General features: G+C 38.0%; 1 protein-coding gene across 3 annotated transcripts in view; it reads right to left on the bottom strand.

Annotated features, from left to right (window-relative positions):
- map2 (microtubule-associated protein 2) overlaps window positions 1–21,753 on the bottom strand; it is a 305,408-nt gene that overhangs the window by 239,729 nt on the left and 43,926 nt on the right. For 2 of the 3 annotated variants that reach the window (XM_072914441.1, XM_072914442.1), the window contains exon 2: window positions 1,951–2,003. The gene's annotated coding sequence lies outside the window, so the exon portion shown is untranslated. Of the gene's footprint in view, window positions 1–1,950; window positions 2,004–16,410; window positions 16,555–21,753 lie in introns of those variants that run through there. The other variant, XM_072914440.1, reaches the window with a different exon arrangement.

Here is a 21,753-nt window from a genome sequence, read left to right as displayed (position 1 = left end):
CTTTTCCCAAAATTCCCAAATTTCCATGAAATTCCCTTTGAAATGAATGAAACATTTTTCAAAGTTCCACAATTCCCACATTTGTCACCGATTCAAACCGTTCCAACTTCAAACTGTTCAGCCTATTCAGGAACCGCAGGCTTTTTCTCTTGACAAATTCCAAAAATTCCCAGATTTCCCAGAATTCCAGGTTTTACGGGACATTTTTCCCATTCAAAATGAATTGGCCATTTTCAAACTTCCACCATTTCCACATTTTTCAACCAATTAAAACCATGCCACCTTCAACATATTCCACTCATTCGGGACATTCAAACTATTATTTTTCCAAGTTCAACAAAATTCCAGGAATTTCCAGAATTCCCATTTTTTTAAAACCCTATTTCGACTCTTTTATTCTGGCGACTACTCCTTCCACATTTTTCAATGCACTTCAACCGTTCCGCCTTTCAAAACATTTCTCTTGATCAGGACAAAAAACAAAGTTGTTTTTCGAACTGGAAAAATTCAATTTTTTTCTGAAATTCCAGGAATTCGTTAATACCATTTCTCAATTAAAAATGTTACTACTTCAACATTTCTCGACTGATTTGAAAAATTCCCACACCAACCATTTCAACTTATTCAGAACATTCAAGTCTTTTAAAAATTTCTAAAAAAATTCCCGCTTTTCCCAAGATTCCCAAATTTCCATGAAATTCCCTTTGAAATGAATGAGACATTTTTCAAAGTTCCACAATTCCATCATTTGTCACCAATTCAAACTGTTCCAACTTCAAACTGTTCAGCCTATTCAGGAACTGCAGGCTTTTTCTCTTGACAAATTCCAAAAATTCCCAGATTTCCCAGAATTCCAGGTTTTACGGGACATTTTTCCCATTCAAAATGAATTGGCCATTTTCAAACTTCCACCATTTCCACATTTTTCAACCAATTAAAACCATGCCACATTCAACATATTCCACTCATTCGGGACATTCAAACTATTATTTTTCCAAATTCAACAAAATTCCAGGAATTTCCAGAATTCCCATTTTTTTAAAACCCTATTTCGACTCTTTTTTCTGGCGACTACTCCTTTCACATTTTTCAACGCACTTCAACCGTTCCACCGTCAAAACATTCCTCTTAATCAGGACAAAAAACAAAGTTGTTTTTTGAACTGGAAAAATTAAAAAAATTTCCGAAATTCCAGGAATTCGTTAATACCATTTCTCAATTAAAAATGTTACTACTTCAACATTTCTCGACTGATTTGAAAAATTCCAACACCAACCATTTTTATTAATGTTTTTTTTTTCCATTTTCAAAACAATTCTCGCTTCTACCGAAATTCCCAAATTTTGGGGAAATTCCCATTGAAATCAATGGGAATTTCTTCAAAGTTCCACAACTCCCACATTTTTCATCTGATTCAAACTGTTCCAATCTCTAGTTGTAAACTGTAATGACTAATTCACTGTTCATATTTCAGTGGGGCCCCGGGCCCTTCTGTAGTGGAAACGTTGAGAGAGAACACCTGGACTAAAACACTGTCAGTGATGCATAAGAAACACAAAACATGCCAAATATTGTCTTTTCGAGCAGTGTATTTATATATTTTAGTTATCTGAAAAAATAAGTTTGAGTACTTTTTGAGCACATTCAACAATACTACGATAAGTATGATAATTATGATACCTGTCATGTGACGTCTTCATACGGTTACATGGCTCATGCATGCATATTTCCTCCATTTTTAATATTTACAGTATGGCTGCCGTCGCAATTCAACCCGAATGATCTCTTCAAAAGCAAATCTGGTTGAAATGTAAACAGAGAGGGGGGGAGTTGACTTCCTCGCGGGGCTCATCTCCGAGCACGGTGACACAGCATCTCTACAGCACATGGCGTATGCAGGGAGGCATGGTGCAAGAGAGGTCTAAAAAAAAAAAAGACGAAGAGACTCACCTGGCTGGCTGTGATACGGTCCGTGACTCAGGGGGAAGGATAACATCCGAGTCCTGGGAGAGTGACAGAGGATAAAGGGGAAGAGCGGTGGCGAGGGAAGAAAGGAGGAGAGAGAGGCAGATTTGCTCGTTAGTCCTTTGGGAGTGCAGTGGCAGGTGGCGTCTCTCTTTAACACACACACACACACACACACACACACACACACACACACACACACACACACACACACACACACTCTTGTATTTCATACCTTCTTAAGACCTCCAAATAATGCCTACCTCTTAAGGAACACCCTTTCTAGATATATAAAGATCTTATTTACAACATTAATAATATATACATACTATGCAAATATAAAAAAGCGTGTTGTGAAAAATGTGTTGGAATTTCACAAGAAAAAGGTCACAATTTCACAAGAAAAACATAGAATTTTGGCAGTATTATAATAAAACTCATCATTTTACTCAACGCGAGTCCCAATTTGACAATAAAAACTGAACATTTGTGCAATATTATGATAAAAGTTGGAATTTGACTCAATAACAGTCAGAATTTTACAAGAAAAGCTCAACATTTTGGCAATTTTATGAAAAGAGTCGTAATTTAAGTCACAATTTTAAAAGAAAACTTTAAAATGTTGGCAGTATTGTAATAACAAACGCAATTTTCCTTGGCAGAATTATGACAAAAGTCATAATTTTACTCAAAAAATGTCACTATTTTACAAAAACAAAAAACATTGGCGATATTGTGATAAAAGTCAGAATTTTTATGACAAATATCCACATTTTGCATTAAAAAGTAATAATTTTACATAAAAAGGTAGTAATTTTACGAGAAAATATTGCAATATTACAGTTCCCAATTTAATAAGAAAAAAGTCGACACATTGTGAGGAAAAGACTACTTTTAGTAATTTTTTTTTTTTTGTAATTGATTTTTAATCTTCATTATTTACTACAAGTTATTACAGTATGTCTCTATATACAAATGTATTTATTTTTTTAATACATTTTGGCCAAAGGGGTCGCATTTCAATTTCTGACACACACTTGTTATTTCATATGTTGGCCAGAGGGGGAGCACTTTTAAAACCGACACATACCGGTAGTCAATTTGAAAAATCCCTCCCCTGGTGATTTCACCACCAGGGGTGCAAAAGAGATTAGATGCAATAGTTTTCCGTACTGGGACCATGATTTATGTCCTAACTTGTTCACACCTCCTCATATGGAAGCTACTTTTCCTTGTTGATGTCTCAAGAAGGGTAGCAATACAAGAACACACACACACACACACACACACACACACACACACACTCTCTTGTATTTCTCACCTTTTTGAGACCTGAGAATAATGCCTACCTTTTTAGGACCACCCTTTCTAGATATATAAAGATTTGTATTTACAACATTAATAATATATACATACTATGCAAATATAAAACAACGTGTTGTGAAAAATTGTTGGAATTTCACAAGAAAAAGGTCACAATTTCACAAGAAAAACTTAGAATTTTGGCAGTATTATAATAAAAGTAATAATTGTACTCAACGCGAGTCAAAATTTGACAAGAAAAACTGAACATTTGTGCAATATTATGATAAAAGTTGGAATTTGACTCAATAACAGTCGCAATTTTACAAGAAAAGCTTAACATTTTGGCAATTTCATGAAAAGAGTCATAATTTTACACGACAAAAGTCACAATTGTATAAGAAAACTTTAAAATGTCGGCAGTATCATAATAATAAACGCAATTTTACTTGGCAGAATTATGACAAAAGTCATAATTTTACTCGGAAAATGTCACTATTTTACAAGAACAACAAAAAAATAGGCAATATTGTGATAAAAGCCGGAATTTTATAAGACAAATGTTGCCATTTTGCAATAAAAAGTAATAATTTTACATTAAAAAGTAGTAATTTTACAAGAAAACATTGCAATATTACAGAAACAATGTGAAAAATTGTTCCCAATTTAACAAGAAAAAAGTCGACACATTGTGAGAAAAAGACTGCTTTTGGTAAATATTTGTATTTTTTGTTTGTAATTGGTTTTTAATCTTTGTTATTTACTACAAGTTATTACAGTTTGTCTCTATATACATATTTATTTATTTTTTTAATACATTTTGGCCAAAGGGGTCGCATTTCAATTTCTGACACACACTTGTTATTTCATATGTTGGCCAAAGGGGGTGCATTTCAATTTCTTACACACACATGTTATTTCATATGTTGGCCAAAGGTGGTGCATTTCAATTTCTTACACACACTTGTTATTACTTATGTTGGACAGAGTGGGAGCACTTCGAATTTTTACACACACTGTTATTTCATATGTTGACCAGAGGGGGAGCACTTTTAAAAGCGACACACAGTCAATTTAAAAAATCCTTCCTTTTTGGGACCACCCTCATTTTGATAGACGTCACCAGCAGGGTTGCAAATGAGACATTCTCTATTACATGCAATATTATTGGGACTATGATTTATGTCATCACTTGTTCACACCTCCTCATATGGACGATACTTTTCCTTGTTGATGTCTCAAGAAAGGTATCAATACAAGAACACACACACACACACACAATCTTGTATTTCTGACCTTCTTGAGACCTCCGAAAAATGCCTACCTCTTTAGGACCAGCCTTTCTAGATATACTGTATAAAGATCTTATTTACAACATTAATAATATATACATACTGTGCAAATATAAAAAAGCGTGTTGTGAAAAATTTGTTGGAATTTCACAAGAAAAAGGTCACAATTTCACAAGAAAAACTTAGAATTTTGGCAGTGTTATAATAAAAATTCATAATTTTACTCAACGCGAGTCAAAATTTGACAAGAAAAACTGAACATTTGGGCAAATATTATGATAAAAGTTGGAATTTGACTCAATAACAGTCGCAATTTTACAAGAAAAGCTTAACATTTTGGCAATTTCATGAAAAGAGTCATAATTTTACTCAACAGAAGTCACAATTTTATAAGAAAACTTTAAAATGTCGGCAGTATCATAATAATAAACGCAATTTTACTTGGCAGAATTATGACAAAAGTCATAATTTCACACGAAAAATGTCACTATTTTACAAGAACAACAAAAAAATAGGCAATATTGTGATAAAAGCCGAAATTTTATATGACAAATGTTGCCATTTTGCAATAAAAAGTAATAATTTTACATTAAAATATTGCAACAAGAAAAAAGTTGACACATTGTGAGAAAAAGACTGCTTTTGGTAAATATTTTTATTTTTTGTTTGTAATTGGTTTTTAATCTTCATTATTTACTACAAGTTATTACAGTTTGTCTCTATATACATATTTATTTTTTTAATACATTTTGGCCAAAGGGGTCGCATTTCAATTTCTGACACACACTTGTTATTTCATATGTTGGCCAAAGGTGGTGCATTTCAATTTCTTAAACACACTTGTTATTTCATATGTTGGCCAAAGGGGGTGCATTTCAATTCCTTAAACACACTTGTTATTTCATATGTTGGCCAAAGGTGGTGCATTTCAATTTCTTACACACACTTGTCATTACTTATGTTGGACAGAGTGGGAGCACTTCGAATTTTTACACACACTGTTATTTCATATGTTGACCAGAGGGGGAGCACTTTTAAAAGCGACACAGAGTCAATTTAAAAAATCCCTCCTTTTTGGGACTACCCTCATTTTGATAGATTTCACCACCAAGGGTGCAAATGAGACATTCTCTATTAGATGCAATGTTATTGGGACCATAATTTATGTCATCACTTGTTCACACCTCCTCATATGGAAGATACTTTTCCTTGTTGATGTCTCAAGAAGGGTATCAATACAAGAACACACACACACACACACACACACACACACACACACACACACACACACACACACACACACACACACACACACACACACACACACAAACAGAGAGCAAATCTCCAGGACAGATGGAGAGAGGATGAGGTAGAGGCTGAGAGGAGAAAGTAGTAATAAGTCGATGGTAGTTATAGGCTTGTACAATATACTGGAGCCGTACTAATGAATTCAAAAAGGTACTACACCGCCTTTGAAAAATACCCGTGCTTTTTTTTTTATTCATAAACATTGCTGGTGAGTCAACACACACACACACACACACACGGAGCACTCGCAAGCGGAAACAGTGTGGAGACAGAAGAGGGTAAATGGACGTATTTTGGCTTTAAAACTTACAATATAGGTGGAGGTAAAGACACTGATGCTTTGAAACATGGCTAGCAGCTAACGTCCCGCCACAGTGTTTTAGCTACTTCTGAATTACTAATCCTCGTCTCTATGGCGACATATAAAGTAGGTTTCTTACAAGTATTATATAAACATGTTTCACTACACACCATGGGAGGATATAATAGCTAACCGCTATGGGTGGATCTATACAAATATCCACTGTAACGATAACAAGTACAAGGGCCGTGTGTAGTCGATACTACAATGATTACATGGATTTTTTTTTTTTTTGTGTGTCAAAATCTTTTGTCATTATTTTTATAAAATGTGTCCCTGGACACATGAGAACTTTAATTATGACCAATGTATGATCCTGTAACTACTTGGCATCAGATAGAATAGAATAGAATAGAATGGAATAGAAAGTACTTTATTGATCCCTGGGGGAAATTTAGCGCCACAGTTCGCTCACAATAGACAATAAACACTTGGGTATTTTTTTACATGTGAATAATATAAATACAGTCTACTATACAGCATTATTCACACGTGAATAATATAAATACAGTCTATTATACAGCATTATTCACATGTGAATAATATAAATACAGTCTACTATACAGCATTATTCACATGTGAATAATATAAATACAGTCTATTATACAGCATTATTCACATGTGAATAATATAAATAGTCTATTATACAACATTATTCACATGTGAATAATATAAATACAGTCTACTATACAGCATTATTCACATGTGAATAATATAAATACAGTCTATTATACAGCATTATTCACATGTGAATAATATAAATACAGTCTATTATACAGCATTATTCACATGTGAATAATATAAATACAGTCTATTATACAGCATTATTCACATGTGAATAATATAAATACATTCTATTATACAGCATTATTCACATGTGAATAATATAAATTCAGTCTATTATACAGCATTATTCACATGCGAATAATATAAATACATTCTATTATACAGCATTATTCACATGTGAATAATATAAATACAGTCTATTAAAGAGCATTATTCACATGTGAATAATATAAATACATTATACATTTACAGGACATGTAGATCGATACCTAAACATGTGGTACCATCCAAAACTAATGTAAAGTATCAAAGAAGAGAAGAATAAGAGAATAATACATTTGAACAGAAGTGTAGATAGAACATGTTAAAACAGGAAGCAAGCAGATGACAGGAAATGAACAAGTAGATGAATAATGTTGACAAAATAAAATGACATGTGTTACTGCATACGTCAGCAGACTAATTAGGAGTCTTTGTTTGTTTACTTACTACTAAAAGACAAGTTGTCTCGTATTTTCAACATATTTACTCCATACATTATTATTTAATTTCAATAAGAAACATATGTTTAATATATCATAAGATTTTATGTTGAAATATAAGCCAATAATGGCATTTTTTGTGGTCCCCTTTATTTTGAAAAGTATCGAAACACAAATATCAGGATCGGGACAACCCCGTTTCCATATGAGTTGGGAAATTGTGTTAGATGTAAATATAAACGGAATACAATGATTTGCAAATTATTTTCAACCCATATTCATTTTTTTTGCAAATAATCATTAACTTTAGAATTTGATGCCAGCAACACGTGCCAAAGAAGCTGGGAAAGGTGGCAATAAATACTGATAAAGTTGAGGAATGCTCATCAAACACTTATTTGGAACATCCCACAGGTGAACAGGAAAATTGGGAACAGGTGGGTGCCATGATTGGGTATAAAAGTAGATTCCATGAAATGCTCAGTCTTTCACAAACAAGGATGGGGCGAGGGTCACCACTTTGTCAACAAATGCGTGAGCAAATTGTTGAACAGTTTAAGAAAAACCTTTCTCAACCAGCTATTGCAAGGAATTTAAGGATTTCACCATCTACGGTCCGTAATATCATCAAAGGGTTCAGAGAATCTGGAGAAATCACTGCACGTAAGCAGCTAAGCCCGTGACCTTCGATCCCTCAGGCTGTACTGCATAAACAAGCGACATCAGTGTGTAAAGGATATCACCACATGGGCTCAGGAACACTTCAGAAACCCACTGTCAGTAACTACAGTTGGTCGCTACATCTGTAAGTGCAAGTTAAAACTCACCTATGCAAGGCGAAAACCGTTTATCAACAACACCCAGAAATGCCGTCGGCTTCGCTGGGCCTGAGCTCATCTAAGATGGACTGATACAAAGTGGAAAAGTGTTCTGTGGTCTGACAAGTCCACATTTCAAATTGTTTTTGGAAACTGTGGACGTCATGTCCTCCGGACCAAAGAGGAAAAGAACCATCCGGATTGTTATAGGCGCAAAGTGGAAAAGCCAGCATGTGTGATGGTATGGGGGTGTATTAGTGCCCAAGACATGGGTAACTTACACATCTGTGAAGGCGCCATTAATGCTGAAAGGTACATACAGGTTTTGGAGCAACATATGTTGCCATCCAAGCAACGTTACCATGGACGCCCCTGCTTATTTCAGCAAGACAATGCCAAGCCACATGTTACATCAACGTGGCTTCATAGTAAAAGAGTGCGGGTACTAGACTGGCCTGCCTGTAGTCCAGACCTGTCTCCCATTGAAAATGTGTGGCACATTATGAAGCCTAAAATAGCACAACGGAGACACCCGGACTGTTGAACAACTTAAGCTGTACATCAAGGGTTGGAATTGGGGGTTAAATCACCAAAATGATTCCCGGGCGCGGCCACCGCTGCTGCCCACTGCTCCCCTCACCTCCCAGGGGGTGATCAAGGGTGATGGGTCAAATGCAGAGAATATCTCGCCACACCTAGTGTGTGTGTGACAATCATTGGTACTTTAACTTTAACTTTAAGCAAGAATGGGAAAGAATTCCACCTGAGAAGCTTCAAAAATGTGTCTCCTCAGTTCCCAAACGTTTACTGAGTTTTGTTAAAAGGAAAGGCCATGTAACATAGTGGTGAACATGCCCTTTCCCAACTACTTTGGCACGTGTTGCAGCCATGAAATTCTAAGTTAATTATTATTTGCAAAAAAAAATAAAGTTTATGAGTTTGAACATCAAATATGTTGTCTTTGTAGCATATTCAACTGAATATGGGTAGAAAATGATTTGCAAATCATTGTATTCCGTTTATATTTACATCTAACACAATTTCCCAATTCATATGGAAACGGGGTTTGTATGTACCTTTCAGCATTAATGGCGCCTTCACAGATGTGTAAGTTACCCATGTCTTGGGCACTAATACACCCCCATACCATCACACATGCTGGCTTTTCAACTTTGCACCTATAACAGTCCGGATCGTTTTTTCCTCTTTGTTCCGGAGGACGCGATCCCACAGTTTCAAAAGAAAACTATTTGAAATGTGGACTCGTCAGACCACAGAACACTTTTACACTTTGCATCAGTCCATCTTAGATAAGCTTGGGCCCAGCGAAGCTGGCTGCATTTCTGGGTGTTGTTGATAAATGGCTTTCACTTTGCATAGTAGAGTTTTAACTTGCACTTACAGATGTAGCGACCAACCGTAGTTACTGACAGTGGTTTTCTGAAGGGTTCCAGAGCCCATGTGGTGATATCCTTTACACACTGATGTCGCTTTTTGATGCAGTACCGCCAGAGGGATCGAAGGTCCGTAATATCATCGCTTACGTGCAGTGATTTCTCCAGATTCCCTGAACCTTTTGATGATATTACGGACCGTAGATGGTGAAATCCCACTTTGTTGACAAAGTGGTGACCCTCGACCCATTCTTGTTTGAGAATGATGTTTATACCCAATCATGGCACCCACCTGTTCCTAATTAGCCTGTTCACCTGTGCGCTGTTCCAAATAAGTGTTTGATGAGCATTCCTCAACTATCTCAGTCTTTTTTGCCACTTGTGCTAGCCTTTTTGAAACATGTTCCAGGCATCAATTTCCAAATTGGCTAAAATTTGCAAAAATTAAAGTTTTCCAGCTCCAACATTAAATATCTCGTCTTTGCAGTCTATTCAATTGAATATAAGTTGAAAGGGATTTGCAAATAATGGTATTCTGTTTTTATTTAAGTGTGGTTTTGGGTTTTGTAGAATTAACTTACACCAACTCAGAGGCGATGCAGCAGCTCAACATGTCAACATAGCAGCATAAGCAAAACCGCAGTAACAGCCAGGATTAACACGGGGCCAGCGAAGGCGCTCGCTGCTGAGGAAAGCGAGAGGATTAAAAGAGCGTTGGAGTTTTTAACCGCGTAGGTGGCAGCAATTTAACAACAGGTAACAACCATGCAGCTGGTTGAGGAGGTCAAGTTACTTGGAGTTCAAAACGATGGAAAGGACAGAGAAATAGGTGAGTTAGGAACTGGAACAATATTCTAGGATCATGATGTAATGTGACAGGGCTCAACATGTAGCCCCGCATCTATGCTGGGGCCCCCAACTGTGGGGGGTGGAGCCCGGGGGACTGGACATTAGCTCCACAGAGCGGCAGGTGGCTGAATTCATGCAGTCTCAGTGGGTGGAATTAACGTCAACAACATTGAAGACGGATGTTTACCAGCAATAATTGTGGGGTTCGAACACAAAAATGCATTAATAAAACAAGAGGAACAAATGTGTATAAAAATGAACATTTAATGAAAACAAACACACTATTAAAAAAAAAATCCTATTTTTATGGTTAATTTACTCTAAATTTCTATTGTAATTTTTCAATTTTTTTTAAATAGTTTATAAAACTGTAGAATTGAAGACATTATCTGGAAATAAACAATCCGCCTGTTATTTTAAAGGGGAACATTATCACCAGTAGAGATGCGCGGATAGGCAATTATTTCATCCGCAACCGCATCACAAAAGTCGTCAACCATCCGCCATCCACCCGTTTCTAACATTTAATCAAAACCGCACCCGCCCGTTGTTATATATCTAATATAGACGATGCAAGGCATTAGTGAGGTTATAAAGCTTTTGCCTGTTAAAGATAGGAGACTGATCCAATGCAGCAGAGACATTCAATGCGTGCCACGCTGTCACGGCCCAGACGCACACCAGTGCGCAATCATCTGGGAGCCGCGCTGAGCGCACCTCCAAGCGCGTGGAGGTGCGATGTCCCTCGCACCCGCGGCGGCTCCACCCGGGCTCGCGCCCGAGGCTTCAGCGCGCACCGCGGCGGCCATCCTACTCGTCGCGGCCTATCCCTCGCGGCTCTCGCTGCCGGCGACAGCCGGGTATGGGCCCGACGCTCCAGCGCCATCCATTTTCAGGGCTAGTTGATTCGGCAGGTGGGTTGTTACACACTCCTTAGCGGGTTCCGACTTCCATGGCCACCGTCCTGCTGTCTATATCAACCAACACCTTTTCTGGGGTCTGATGAGCGTCGGCATCGGGCGACTTAACCCGGCGTTCGGTTCATCCCGCAGCGCCAGTTCTGCTTACCAAAAGTGGCCCACTCGGCTCACCAGGGTGAGCCCCACCCCTTTCGTGAGCGCACTGCGCGCGGAGTGACCCCTGTTACGAGCCCCCGGCAACGGGGGTGTCGGGCAGGTAAGCTGCTTACCTGCTGCGCGTGACGCCGGCCGCGGCGAAGGCGGACGAGGCGGGGTGTCGGTGCGGTGGGCGCGGTGGTGACCCTGGATGTGCGTCGGGCCCTTCTCGCGGATCACCTCAGCTACCGCTACCGGTGGGGCCCTCTCGGGGGAAGGGGCCTCGGTCCCGGACCCGGCGAGGCGTCCCTTCTCCGCTCCGTAAAAGTGTCCATCTCTTTTTTTTTTTCTTCTTCTGTTGTGGCATATGCTGCAGGTGCCAGCTCGTTTTTCGTATGTGGGTAACAACATTTAACTATGTATATATATTTCCGAATTGGTTTAACTGCCACCCGCCTGAATCTATTTAAAATCTAATTTTTTTTTTATTTCAACCGCCCGACCTGACCCGCGGATAAAATCTAATTTTTTTTTATTTCAACCGCCCGACCCGCGGATAATCCGCGGACTTTGCGGTTGTGTCCGCAAACCGCGCATCTCTAATCACCAGACCTACGTAAGCGTCAATATATACCTTGATGTTGCAGAAAAAAGACCATATATTTTTTTAACCGATTTCCGAACTCTAAATGGGTGAATTTTGGCGAATTAAACGCCTTTCTAATATTCGCTCTCGGAGCGATGACGTCACAACGTGACGTCACATCGGGAAGCAATACGCCATTTTCTCAAACACCGAGTCAAATCAGCTGTTATTTTCCGTTTTTTTTCGACTGTTTTCCGTACCTTGGAGACATCATGCCTCGTCGGTGTGTTGTCGGAGGGTGTAACAACACGAACAGGGACGGATTCAAGTTGCACCAGTGGCCCAAAGATGCGAAAGTGACAAGAAATTGGACGTTTGTTCCGCACACTTTACCGACGAAAGCTATGCTACGACAGAAATGGCAAGAATGTGTGGATATCCTGCGACACTCAAAGCAGATGCATTTCCAACGATAAAGTCAAAGAAATCTGCCGCCAGACCCCCATTGAATCTGCCGGAGTGTGTGAGCAATTCAGGGACAAAGGCCCTTGCTAGCATGGCAAGCAATGGCGGCAGTTTGTTCCCGCAGACGAGCGAGCTAAACCCCCTGGATGTCTTGGCTCACACCGTCCCTTATGCCACCGAAGATGATCAAGAGAAGAATATCGACCCTAGCTTCCCTGGCCTGCTGACATCAACTCCAAAACTGGACAGATCAGCTTTCAGGAAAAGAGCGCGGATGAGGGTATGTCTACAGAATATATTAATTGATGAAAATTGGGCTCTCTGCACTCTCAAAGTGCATGTTGTTGCCAAATGTATTTCATATGCTGTAAACCTAGTTCATAGTTGTTAGTTTCCTTTAATGCCAAACAAACACATACCAATGGTTGGTTAGAAGGCGATCGCCGAATTTGTCCTCGCTTTCTCCCGTGTCGCTGGCTGTCGTGTCGTTTTCCTCGGTTTCGCTTGCATACGGTTCAAACCGATATGGCTCAATAGCTTCAGTTTCTTCTTCAATTTCGTTTTCGCTACCTGCCTCCACACTACAACCATCCGTTTCAATACATGCGTAATCTGTTGAATCGCTTAAGCCGCTGAAATCCGAGTCTGAATCCGAGCTAATGTCGCTATAGCTTGCTGTTCTTTCCGCCATGTTTGTTTGTGTTGGCATCACTATGTGACGTCACAGGAAAATGGACGGGTGTATATAACGATGGTTAAAATCAGGCACTTTGAAGCTTTTTTTAGGGATATTGCGTGATGGGTAAAATTTAAAAAAAAACTTCGAAAAATATAATAAGGTACTGGGAACTGATTTTTGATGGTTTTAACCATTCTGAAATTGTGATAATGTTCCCCTTTAAGTAATATGCCAGTAATGACAAACTATATATATTTCCATTTTTTTTACAGAAAAATACCAAATTAATTATACATAGCATTTTCTGTTTTTTTAAATTACTTTCAAATTCATGTAAAATTACAGTAATTATCTTTCATTAAATATGTAGCTTGTTATACAAAAGTCTATGTCCATACTAACAATCTAACTAGAACAAAGGGTATTTTTCTGCAGAATTGTTTCATTAAATATGTAGCTTGTTATATAAAAGTCTATGTCCATACTAACAATATAACTAGAATAAAGGTATTTTTCTGCAGAACTGTTTGCATCGTCACTTTATTAAAGGTGGTTGATCTTAACAATTCAGAAAAAATCTGTAAAATAATGGTATATTTCTGTGGAACTCCCAGCATTGTCACTTCATTAAAGGGGTTTTATCGTAATAATTTGGAAAAACTCTGTAGAATAAAGGTGTTTTTCTGCAGAACTGTTTGCATCGTCACTTTATTAAAAGGTGGTTGATCTTAATAATTTAGTAAAAATCTGTAAAATTACGATATTTTTCCGCAAAACGTTTCATGAAAATTTCTGTAAATATAATGTTTTTGATCATTATTTGGTTTACAGTGTTTTTACTTTAATTTTATGGTTTTCGTCTGGCAGCCAGTAGATGACCGTTTTTTTGCAGAATTTTTTTTTTTACAATGCACAGAAACAGCCAGGGAAACAGGGAATCTAACAAAACAAGGTCAAATACAGCAAGCATGGACTGTGTTGCGTCTGACCAGTCTACCTCTCAGGGAATTAAAGTCACTGGTCAATCCCTAGTTCTTTCAGATGACATATACAGTATGCAGAGTAAGAAGGACCATCAAGACAGAATAGGAATATTATTGTCATGTCTGTGTAATCATGTTTTGTTTTAAGTCATGTTTTGTTTAGTTATAGGACTCTTTAGTTTCTGGCTTTTCACTCCCTTGTCTTGTTTCCATGATTACCCCATTAGTTTCACCTGTTCCATGTTTGGACTCATTGTGCACTCTTGTTTGTCACCATAGCAACCCATTAGTTTTCACCTGTCACGTCACGCACCTGTTTCACGTTTTGAGTCACGCACCTGTTTTCGTTAATCATGTCTGTAGTAGTTCATTGTTTTTTAGTTTGTCTTTCTGGTGACATCCCCACATTTATGCTCTTCATACCCCTGTCACACTCGGTTAACCTCTGCGCACTTAATGACATGTCCAAGTAAGTTTTCTTTATTCATGCCATCGTTTGCAAGTTTTGTTTAATTGTTCATAGTTTCTGCCCTTGTGCAAGTTTTGTGTTTATAGTCAAGTTTTGTACTTCCGCCCTTGTGCGCGCCTTTTGTTTACTTCCTTGTTTTGTAGTTATAGTGTAAAATAAATCATGTATTCCCCTTCACGCCACATATGGTCCAAATCATTTGCACCTCGGGAGAACAAACCACGCCAAAGTCCTAGTCTTGACAATTATCATGTTTTACTGAAGCTTCAGGAGACCAGCCCACATCAACACAGTCGTACCGTCATCTCGGGATGGTCTAACATTCAAACAGGAAGAGACAACTTCTTGAATACGCAAACAGGCCCCACCCTCTCCAGAAAGGAATACAGGCTCATTGTTCTACTACAGATAAGATATAAGGGAGTACTCCAACTCCTACATTGCAAGCCTTCAAGGTAACACACACAGTTTACTTGCGGACATAAAATGAAAAAATAGAAATGGAAAAACACTAGCTGTTTTAAACATGACTATGAATAAAGAAAGTACTCTTAAACATATATGCATTCTCCACAACAGCAAACTGTACAAATATTTATCTCATGAGTTTCGGTTGCTTTATAAGTACCCGAAGGTAAACTTGTTGTGCAGCTAGCAAGATCAGGAGATCTCTTTAAACACAGATGTCAAACTCAAGGCTTGGGGGCCAGATGTGGCCCACCACTTCTTTTTTTTTGGCCCTCGAAAGCTTGGAAATAATATGTATCAATAAAATACTGTAACTTTTCTTACTAAATGTATTCTTTCTTTCCATTTTGGGAGGAAAAAATGTACATATACTCCATGCAATCGTAAATGATAACTTAATTATTGTCTAATTATGCAAAAATATATGATCAAACATATAAACCATTTTTTAAACAGAAATAAATACTACTAATAATGATTTCAAAGCAAGTTATCCATCCAATTGTGTAATTTTCAAAAGTAGCAATAGATTTCATGGTCAAATTGTGAAATTGACAGTGGTTTTTACAGCATTTTTCTCTAAATTAAAAAAAAACAGTACTTTTTTTACTGTAATAAACTGCGGTGCCGTTTTGGCATTGACCTACCAATGTTTGTAATGCTTGTTATGTTGTTGTATTGCATGTCTAAGATTTGACTTTTTTCTGGATGTTTTTAATGCACCGGTGTCAAAGTCGTTTTCACTGAGGGCCACATCGCAGTTATGTTTGGCCCCAGAGGGCCGCTTCTAACTGTGAACACTAGTATTACTCAATTGTTTTATGCATTTTATTAGTAGATTTTTTTTTTAAACTAAAATGTAAAAAAAATATGGTAAATTGCAATAATTTCACCTCAAATTTTTGTGTATATTACTGTAAATATAAAAACTGTACTGCTGTTTTCATGGTTAGTAAAGGGAGCTCAGTTGCCAGAATTTTACTGTAAAATTAAAAAACAATTTTTTTTTACTGAATAAATAAAAATAAATATTTTACAGTAAATTTTGGCACCTGAGCTGCCAGTTTGTTTTTGGTTTTTTACCACAAATCAACAACTGTAAATTTTTCGGTGTATGACAAAAACAATATAAAATGCAAAACACTTACAGGAAATGTGGAGCATTGACTTGCGCTTGGCATCAAACAGGATCGTCTATGGCCACCAGGGAATAGAGAATCGATAAAAACTCATCATCAATGTCCCGACAACCAAGGTAGAAAAAGGATCAACTTAAATAGCCTTAATTGCAAACAGAAGACAGCTAAGGGGAAATGCTCCGGGACAGAAGTGAAGCAGCCGTGGGAAAACACCAACAAAACCGGAAAAGCCGCCAAAATAAAAGCACGGGACAGGAAGTAACACAAAATACCGGAGAACACTAACAAAAGCCGCCATAAAGGTGATGTAACCAGCCGTGACACATGCAGACTTTGTCTTTATAACCGGCATTGATAATAAAAAAGATATAATAATACATAAAAATCTATTCTGTTGTAATGTATTGACCTATTTAATTACTTTACATCAAATACTACATTTTGAAATATTGTTGGGGAAAAATATTGCATATTATTGTGCTTTCCATATAAAAAGCCAAGCAGAATCACAAGTCCCTCTGCTTCTTATTGATAATATCTTTACCAATGACGGTCGGCTAATAACCCTTATCAGTGATCATCTACCGGTTTGCATCGTCATGGAAACTACAGGAAGAGGAAAATGGGTGACAAGAAGAAACTACGCTGTTTGCATTTAAGAATGATCGAAGAGCACAGCATTGAAAATGATGTAAATGAGGCTTAGGGCATTTGTTTTTCTATTTTCCTGATGCTTTATGACACATGTGTCAAACTCAAGGCCCGGGGGCCAAATCTGGCCCGCCACATTATTTTATGTGGCCCGCGAAAGCCTGGAAATAATATGCGTTAATAAAATGCTTCATCTTTTCTTACTAAATAAATGTGTTCTTTCCCTTTTGTACTGCATGCAATTTCCTATCTTTTCCAATTCAATATTATCAAAATATTATATTATCATGTATTCCAAAAATATATATTTAAAAAAAAAAAAGATAAATACTGTACTTCAATATCTGCTTGACTTATGATTTTCAAGAGAAATATCAATCAAATGTCCTGTAAAATTGACAATAGATTTTTCGGTTAAAATCCGCCAACTGAGTTTGTTTTACCGTAAAATCAACTTTGGTACTGTTTTTTTCCATATACAGTAAAACACTAAAACATTAAAAAACATTAAAAGATTTTTACGGTTAAAAAAAAAACTGGCAGCTCTGTTGCTTAAATTTTACCACTAAAAACAGTGGTATTGTTTCTCCATTCCATTCCATTTGTTCTATTTTTTTATTTGCTGTAAAAAATAAAATAAAAAACAGCCTTTACTGTAATATTCTGAAGATTGAGCTTCCAGTTTTTCAAGTAAAATTTAATAATTTTTTTTGCAGCTTATGTAAAAAAAATATATTGTCTATATTGAATATATATTCATATATTACTCTTTGATAAAAGCGGCCCACTGAGGGAAATAAAATAAATAAATAAATCAATGAAAAGGAGTTTGACACCCCTGCTTTATGACAAACACTGTCCATGGAAACAATTAAGCGAGAAGCAACAATCAGCCATGGATTTCTAAGGGATTAAAAATGCTTGCAACAAAAAAAAACATTGTCAGAATAATTGTATCTAAGTTATCACAAAACTTTGTGTTGCCATGAGTTCCCTGCGAGAAGACAAAAGCTGTCTTTGATCCTACCAAGAAGAAGGCTTGTAAAACTCCACTGTGTAGGATGGGAAGCAACATGAAGGTGTTCTGTTTCTTTCATGTATTGTAATCCACAGAAAGATTTTGTCTTGACCCAAGAACTACAAAGCGGAGAGAAAGCAGGATCTGCCTGAGTTCCAGGCACCTCTTCTTTGAACTCTTTTACGACCTCTTCTTTGAACCGACCTTTTCTTTGAACTGTTCTGTAACCAAAAAGCGATGGCTGTTTACGACCCCCCTCCCTTAGAAACAGTTGTTGCCATGTAATCAGGGACAGTCCAAAGAAAAGAGGAGGCGTACAATCTTTCGTCAGAGCGTGGAACACTGTACAAGAGTACAGGTGTGAAGAACTGGGACAACAGAGACTCTTACCAGGAGGACTTTGAGTTGGATACGCAGACGCGGTACCGTGAGTACGCATGTAGCTGTGGCTTCCAAACATTTGATCGCTAGCCCGTACGTGCGTGCCGCTATGTGCATGTCACGTACGTAACTTTGGGGAAATATATGTGCTGTATGAACTTTGGGGAGGTGAACGGTACTTTGGGCTGTGGGATTGAGTGTGTTGTGCAGGTGTTTGAGTTGTATTGGCGGGTTATATGGACGGGAGGTGTTTGTTATGCGGGATTAATTTGTGGCATATTAAATATAAGCCTGGTTGTGTTGTGGCTAATAGAGTATATATATGTCTTGTGTTTATTTACTGTTTTAGTCATTCCCAGCTGAATATCAGGTCCCACCCGCCTCTCACAGCATCTTCCCTATCTGAATCGCTCCCACTGCCCTCTAGTCCTTCACTCTCACTTTCCTCATCCACAAATCTTTCATCCTCGCTCAAATTAATGGGGAAATCGTCGTTTTCTCGGTCCGAATCGCTCTCGCTGCTGGTGGCCATGATTGTAAACAATGTGCAGATGTGAGGAGCTCCACAACCTGTGACATCACGCTACTCGTCTGCTACTTCCGCTACAGGCAAGGCTTTTTTATCAGCGACCAAAAGTTGCAAACTTTATCGTCAATGTTCTCTACTAAATCCTTTCAGCAAAAATATGGCAATATCGCAAAATGATCAAGTATGACACATAGAATGGACCTGCTATCCCCGTTTAAATAAGAAAATCGCATTTCAGTAGGCCTTTAATGTATCCTAAGATTTTTTTTGTAAAATAAAGCCAATAATGCAATTTTTTGTGGTCCCCTTTATTTAGAAAAGTAAAGTATCGAAATACATTTTGGTACCGGTAGTGGTAAAATATCGGTAAGGGGACAACACTAACCTGTAGTAGTCGTAGTTGTACTACTTGTAAACGGCAGTGCTTTTTCATCCCTATGTTTTGACGTGACACACTTGACCTGCTGTGGTGGAAAAAAAACGTCCGATCATACAAACCTCGTTTCCATATGAGTTGGGAAATTGTGTTAGATGTAAATATAAACAGAATACAATGATTTGCAAATCATTTTCAACCCATATTCAATTGAATGCACTACAAAGACAAAATATTTGATGTTCAAACTCATAAACTTTATTTTTTTTTTGCAAATAATAATTCACTTAGAATTTCATGGCTGCAACACGTGCCAAAGTAGTTGGGAAAGGGCATGTTCACCACTGTGTTACATGGCCTTTCCTTTTAACAACACTCAGTAAACATTTGGGAACTGAGGAGACACATTTTTGAAGCTTCTCAGGTGGAATTCTTTCCCATTCTTGCTTGATGTACAGCTTAAGTTGTTCAACAGTCCGGGGGTCTCCGTTGTGCTATTTTCAATCAATCAATCAATCAATGTTTATTTATATAGCCCTAAATCACAAGTGTCTCAAAGGGCTGCACAAGCCACAACGACATCCTCGGTACAAAGCCCACATAAGGGCAAGGAAAAACTCACCCCAGTGGGACGTCGATGTGAATGACTATGAGAAACCTTGGAGAGGACCGCATATGTGGGTAACCCCCCCCTCTAGGGGAGACCGAAAGCAATATTTTAGGCTTCATAATGCGCCACACATTTTCAATTGGAGACAGGTCTGGACTACAGGCAGGCCAGTCTAGTACCCGCACTCTTTTACTATGAAGCCACGTTGATGTAACACGTGGCTTGGCATTGTCTTGCTGAAATAAGCAGGGGCGTCCATGGTAACGTTGCTTGGATGGCAACATATGTTGCTCCAAAACCTGTATGTACCTTTCAGCATTAATGGTGCCTTCACAGATGTGTAAGTTACCCATGTTTTGGGCACTAATACCCCCATACCATCACACATGCTGGCTTTTACACTTTGCGCCTATAACAATCCGAATGGTTCTTTTCCTCTTTGGTCCGGAGAACACGACGTCCACAGTTTCCAAAAACAATTTGAAATGTGGACTCGTCAGACCACAGAACACTTTTCCACTTTGTATCAGTCCATCTTAGATGAGCTCAGGCCCAGCGAAGCCGACGGCGTTTCTGGGTGTTGTTGATAAACGGTTTTTGCCTTGCATAGGATAGTTTTAACTTGCACTTACAGATGTAGCGACCAACTGTAGTTACTGACAGTGGGTTTCCGAAGTGTTCCTGAGCCCATGTGGTGATATCCTTTACACACTGATGTGGCTTGTTGATGCAGTACAGCCTGAGGGATCGAAGGTCACGGGCTTAGCTGCTTACGTGCAGTGATTTCTCCAGATTCTCTGAACCCTTTGATGATATTACGGACCGTAGATGGTGAAATCCCTAAATTCCTTGCAATAGCTGGTTGAGAAAGGTTTTTCTTAAACTGTTCAACAAGTTGCTCATGCATTTGTTGACAAAGTGGTGACCCTCGCCCCATCCTTGTTTGTGAATGACTGAGCATTTCATGGAATCTACTTTTATACCCAATCATGGCACCCACCTGTTCCCAATTAGCCTGTTCACCTGTGGGATGTTCCAAATAAGTGTTTGATGAGCATTCCTCAACTTTATCAGTATTTATTGCCACCTTTCCCAACTTCTTTGTCACGTGTTGCTGGCATCAAATTCTAAAGTTAATGATTATTTGCAAAAAAAAAAAAAAGTTTATGAGTTTGAACATCAAATATGTTGTCTTTGTAGCATATTCAACTGAATATGGGTTGAAATGGATTTTCAAATAATTGTAATCCGTTTATATTTACATCTAACACAATTTCCCAACTCATATGGAAACGGGGTTTTTTACCTGTAAACGGCAGTGCTTTTTCATCCCTATGTTTTGACGTGACACACTTGACCTGCTGTGGTAAAAAAAAAACGTCAGATCATACAAACCTCCATGTAAAGTCAACACTTGTCCTCTTTGAGAGTGTAATTATTACATAAATACATATTTACATGGCAGCAGTGAAACACAACCTCAGCAAACACTTGAATGTCATCCAGATTGCACGTCTTGTGTTGCACACAAACACACACACACACACACACACTTAATCCATATGGGACTCACTACACACAACAGCTTTGAAATGATTCATTGTACCTAAAATCGATGACTTGTCATATTTTTTCCAATATGAACATTGTTGTACGTCCTTCAAAATAAAGCTACGACTAAATACCACAGCGAGAAGATGTTCATTTTTAGCAACAATGTTCATTTAACAGAATAAACCTTTGCACCAGAAGTGATTGTTTCATCATATCCTTTTACCACTTTTTAA

The sequence above is a fragment of the Nerophis lumbriciformis genome, linkage group LG13, assembly GCF_033978685.3.
Source record: "Nerophis lumbriciformis linkage group LG13, RoL_Nlum_v2.1, whole genome shotgun sequence".
NCBI lineage: Eukaryota > Metazoa > Chordata > Actinopteri > Syngnathiformes > Syngnathidae > Nerophis > Nerophis lumbriciformis.
Note: the sequence above shows the minus strand (reverse complement) of the source record. Positions and strands in the feature narration are given on the sequence as shown.